The 6,189-nt window shown below is 37.7% G+C and overlaps 1 pseudogene; it reads right to left on the reverse strand.

Moving 5' to 3' along the window:
- On the reverse strand, nucleotides 1–810 carry LOC149812512 (cysteine-rich repeat secretory protein 55 pseudogene; annotated as a pseudogene).
- Between the last annotated feature and the right edge of the window lie 5,379 nt (nucleotides 811–6,189).

Genomic DNA, 6,189 nt, shown 5'->3' on the forward strand with positions numbered 1-6,189 from the left:
TTAATGATTGATTTTGGGAGATATGTAAGCATGAGCAACCGGAGTGGGCTTAGGGGAGTAGAGAGGAAAGTAGAAAGGATACATCTCATAACGGACGTAGCAGCTACTGTAAAGCACTCGGCAGCCTTCACGATCTTTGCATAAAGAGCCCGGATTTTTGAAATTGGCATATGCATCAGACAGGCACTTAGCACAGTCTGCTCGGGATATATCTCCGGTGCACTGGACCAGCCCATAGAGTTCATTGAACCGCGACAGCTTCACCTTACTGAGCCCTAGCTTGACACTTTTAGGCTTGAGAGCCTGGGCCCTTGCGCTGTCCATGACACCCATGAGCTTCCTCTCGAACACGGCTCTGTTGGAGACAGTGTTCACATTCCAGTAAATGATTCCGGACCCAGAGTCCTCGACACCCCAGAATAACTTCGTGTCGTAGCGCATGAAGCAGAAGTCGTACCAGATCCGGGCATCGGCTTGGTTCGGACACTGAGCTGCGAGTTGGGCGGCCGCATCCTGTGAGCATGAGAGACAGTCTCTGAGGTTAATATCTCCCCTGCACTGCACCATGCCTTGGATGAGCGAGGAGCCCTCGCCGTCGATGGTCATTATGCCACCACCACCACCTTTGATGAAAGTTTGGTAAGACCCTTCATCGAATCTGCCTATCGCCGAAAGAAGCGTATTTCCGACTTCACGGAGGCGCACCGTTCGATTCCCGCTGGTGTCATGACATATCTTTCCGAGAGGGTCGTCAGATAGGGAGGCAGTGGGAAGGAGGAAGGCAACAAGGAGAAGAAGAAAGAATTCCATATCTCTTGTGTCTTGCGTGAGTGATGCTATACTACAACCTTCAGGCAGCAAATCACCAATTTGTAGGCCTATCTTTGCATATCGATTGGAAAAGGATACAATGGGAGACCACCAATACGCAAATCATTTCCAGCCTGAATTAAAAAAACCACAATTGACCAACAGTGCTGATGGATTATGACAACCCACCTTCACAGATTGACGACCAAGATGTGCATCCACATGGGGGCATCAGTAGGTGTGGATTCGAAGGGTTTGAAATATAGTGTTGTAATGACCTTGCAAAGGGTGACCAGGTATATGGCCCACTATAGCACGGTTTTATAAAGCCAGGTTTATCAAAATACTTGGTTTTTGACTGCTTGTGAACTTGGAAATCAGGTTAGGATAAGATGGGGGGCCGATAATATTGACAAACTAAACATGGGGCAGATGAAGCCATTGGCGACCACAGTAAGCAAGACGGCATTTTCCACGGCCTCTTTCGTGCTGCTAACCATTCTCACAAGTCAAAGGTGTGCCTGGTCATATATACAAATCCAACCGTGCGTTGACCTTAGGCATTTTGAAGTTGGCAGCTGGGTGGGTCCCATTTTCAATTTTTTTTTTCTTTTGCCCTTTGAATTGAAAGACGGGAACCATTCTACTTTCACTCCCAATGTATTTAAATACCTGGCTATCTTTGCCATCTTTCATGTTTGTATCATCAATAATCATCTCACGAAGAGAAGGAAACAATGAAACTCTCCTCTTTTTTTAAACAGAACGAAGCTCTCTTCTCATTCTCAATCTCCTCCTCCTCCACCGCGTTGTTCTAATCCTACAAACGAGTTCATCTTATGATCCCATAAGCTCTACATGTGATGCTGGTAGCTGATCAGCACATCCTTAGGCTAACATAGACCCAGTTTTCTCACAACTGGTGGCCAAGATCAACTTGGCCACCGGGAGCTACGCTGTGGTGCTTCTGCTGTCTACCGCTTTCTTTAATGCGCTAAAGCGTGCATCGATTTTTTGTGTAAAACACTAACCCAGAAAGTCACTACGCGTGCAGCAAAAATTGCTACATGTGTAGCGATTTTCTGTGTTTTGTGTGGTCCGAGTACCCTGTACAATACTCAGCCCGATCACTGTTTCTGCTCCATGAAAATTGAAGCTCGCTTACGGGCTCCGGTTTCTTTAGACTTCAAGTAGACTGGGGACTCCTCATCTTGCCCGTATTACAGGCGATCCCACAATAGAGATAGCCTAGAAGATGATTCGTATTAACCAACTGAAGTTGGCTTAATTAGTTGTTATGCATTGAATAGCACCCAAAGCTTACGTGATAGGCAAGCAACGGTAAAAATATGTAACAAAACTTGGCACTCGTAGAAAAACCAAGTGTGACCCCCTGGTGCTTAATGAATGTTTTTTTAGATAGGTAATGAATATACTAACGTGAGGCTGAATACATTTACTGTTTTTTTGAAAGGCTACATTTCTCAAATAATTTCTGGAAACGGATAGACGACTTCCTGGTAATTAGGGTGGCAATGTAGGCAGTGGGTGAGATTGACTTGCACTTCTTTCAACAAATAAAATATTAGCATGCACACTAGGCAATGTAGGCGGTGGGGTCGTAATGGAGTCTGAAGCCTTAACGATTCCTATCATTGCCAAGTTTATCAGATCTATAGGCGGGAGATGCTTCTTAGTGGGCCTCTCTCTCTCTCTCTCTCTCTCTCTCTCTCTCTCTCTCTCTCTCTCTCTCTCTTGAATACGTGGATAGACATGGATGATAGCATGATTACATGTGCATTCATGCCCTTTCACGCTAGACATGGTTGTTAGACATGAATGCATGTGTGAGAATGCCATCATCTACGGATGCATGTGAAAGCATGCCATCATTTATGCATCCATGTGTTAGCATGATGGCATGCTCACGTGCATATATGTCCAACATGGATGGACATGGATGCATGTGTGCGCAAACCATCTCCATGTCATGTGAGAGAAAGAGAAATCCACGTATGCATGAGAGAGAGAGAGAGAGAGAGAGAGAGAGAGAGAGAGAGAGATGTAACATTTAAGAAAGTAAATCTTAAAGGCACGTTTGTAAGCGAGAAACTGGTAGAAAAAATGCAAGTAGGAAAGAAAAAATAACTTTTTCAAGTATTCCACACAAGAGAATTTTTGAAAAGAGTATTTCTAAAAAGTGTTGTTTTTTATAGGAAAAATTCCTCCACTGGGGTGGAGGAACTTTTCCTATAATTTTTTTTTATTAGAGCAACTCATTAACTCACAATACATCTGTATTTCTCATGCTACACAAACAAGTGTTTTTTTTTATTTAGAAGAGTTATGATATCAAAACTTCTTCTAGAATTTTTTTTATGAGAATTTTTCTTGCTTTCAAAATGCTCAGTTTTCCTTTTAATGGGAATTTGGAAAAGCACGCAGCTTCAATTTACATAAGTTACATGTATATTTAAGATGCATTATAGCCGATGGATCGCAAAAGATCCAATGGCTATTAAAAAGGAGTAGATGCACCAGGAGCATCGTGTGTGTGTGTGTGTGTGTGTGTATTTGAAAATATTTGCTACTTATGAAGGTAAGAAACTAATGAGCTAGAAATCATAGGTGAAAGTTGTATCGACCCAATTATCTAACTACGTAGATGTGTTCAACATTCAACATGGCTTGTTTGCTAAGGATCAAGCCTTGGATTGTGATTTTCTGATGTAAAAAAGTGATCTTTTGAGTTATGAAATTTTGGCACATTGTGGGCCGCTGATTTTTGGTCTCCTTTAAAACATAATTACTTGTTATAATCACATGATTCAAAACAATTTTCCTACTAAATAAGCCTTGTAGATCATATCTGTAACATTTGATCTACAAAAAATTTAAAACTTTTGAAGAAAATAGTGATTTCTATTCATTAGCTCCTTACCTTTATTAGTAACCAATATTTACTCTCTCCCTCTCTCCCTATGTATATATTAGTAATGATAGGTTGCTCTCTTACCTATTAGAAGCTTTAGATTTTGGAAATTTCTCAAGCTTTTTTTGTTGACCAGAACCTATAAATATGATTTACAAGCATTATTTAATAGAAAATAAGTTTTGAATCATGTGATTATAGCATTCATGTAAGTTTTTTAAGACCTTTAAAAATCAACTGCTTGCATCTTATTTTTATGTTAAAAAAACATGATCTAAAGTATGATTCTTATCAAATAAACTATGTTGAATACATCTATAAGGTATAATTGAGAAAATGCAACCTACAACTATGATTTCTAGTATGTGGGAGTAGGTGCTCTCGAAGCAGCATAGCATTACTATATATATATATATATATATATATATATATATATATATATATATATATATATATAGAGAGAGAGAGAGAGAGAGAGAGAGAGAGAGAGAGAGAGAGATGAACATATTAGGCCCCATTTCTCATTTTTTCTAGTTCTACCCTATAGTTTTGAATTATTTTATGATAGATTTGAACCATTAGATGTGTTTGGCATGCTCAATTTAGTGGGAATCGACTCTTGGATCATATTTTTTTTCAACAAAGATACATTTTTTATGAGCTAGGAAAATTTGATACTTTCATAGCCATTGATTTTGTCTCACCAAAAAAACCAATATACAGGTCAAATTCAAGTGATCCAAAAGTCGGTTCCCACTAAATAAAACCTATAGATAACATCCATAGTGTTAGATGTGAGGAAAAAACCCAAAAACGATGATTTTTGAGGTGGCATAACACGACAAAAGGAACACAGTACTATATATATATATATATATATATATATATATATATATATATATATATATATATATATATATATATATATATATATATATATATATATATATATATATATATATATAGAGAGAGAGAGAGAGAGAGAGAGAGAGAGAGAGAGAGAGAGTAGAACATAAGTACTTGAACATTAGGTGCTTGTGATACATGCTTGATGGATTTTTCTGCTTTTTCGGTGTTTTTTTCATAGTTCTGACCCCATAAATGTGTTGGGCATGGTCGATTTACAAGGAATTCACACCTGGATTTTTGATAAAAAATGATATTTAGAGCCTTAAAAATTTACAAAGATTTTGGACCGTTGATTTTTTGAACTTATAAAAACCCATCTATCTTATAAAAACCCATCTATGTGTCAGAAGCTAATCCTTATAAAATCAAGTACATAGATCATATTTGTACGATCAAAATTTAAAAATAAAATGAAAAAACCTGAAAACCCCATCAAGCACGTATCGGAAGCACCTAATGTTCAAGCACCTACTATATATATATATATATATATATATATATATATATATATATATATATATGAGTCACTAGAATATGAGAACTAAAATTCTTGTGGAAGATCATGATCATATAGCCTCTTTGTCGAAGGAGTGGTGCATAAGACATGAGATTCGTTGAAAACAACATTCTAGAATTTCATGGCTCAAGGATGGGGACCAAAATACAAGGTACTTCCACTCATTTGTTTCCAATAGAAGAAGATTCAATCATATCTTTTTTGTTTCTCATGATAACTTGAGGTCCCAAGGTGACTTTTTAAGTTTACCAATATCTTTAGGAAAAGATATAGGTGCCATTCAGCTTGTAAAGTAAATCTTGATCGATTGATGTTAAAGGCTATAAATGATTATCAAAAAGCCTTGCTCAATGGGCCATTTGTCATGGATGAGATTCGACTTGTTATGTGGTCTATGTCTACTAGCAAAGTGGCGGACCCAAATGGATTCCCCATCGAGTTCTTCAAAACTCTTTGGGATGTACGTAAGGAGAACCTTTGCAGAATTCTCCATGAATTCCGCTCATCTGCTTCCTTGCCAAAAGCTTTGGGAAGATCAATGACAATTCTTATTCCTAAAGATGGTTCAAGGAACTCATTTGATAACTTTTGACCTATTGCACTTAGTGGTACCGTTTATAAGATCATTTCCAAAATTCTACCAGTACAAATGCAAAAAGTAATGGATGGGATCATCTCTCCACATCAGTATGCATTCAACAAAGGAAGAAGATTACATGAAGGATTTGTTCTTGGAATGAAGTGGAAGCCAAAGTTGCTAAGAAAATTATGTAACACCCCGATTTGGGACATCGGGAGTCCTAGTTCAGTTGGTATTACTTTCCAAAGGGAATAGTTCAAAGTTCACATAGAAAAATATGACTAATTTTTTTTTTCATTTTTATTCACAATAATTCACTTTCTTCCATAATGTTTATCATACATAAAAGAAATAACAAATACATTATTGTTTAATGACATGAAAGATAAATACTACCAATGCTCTACCAAAGAAGAAGAAGAAGTCGATCAAGTCTTGTTT

Source organism: Nuphar pumila, chromosome 17 (genome assembly GCF_984573655.1).
Source record: "Nuphar pumila chromosome 17, dmNupPumi1.hap1.1, whole genome shotgun sequence".
Classification (NCBI taxonomy): domain Eukaryota; kingdom Viridiplantae; phylum Streptophyta; class Magnoliopsida; order Nymphaeales; family Nymphaeaceae; genus Nuphar; species Nuphar pumila.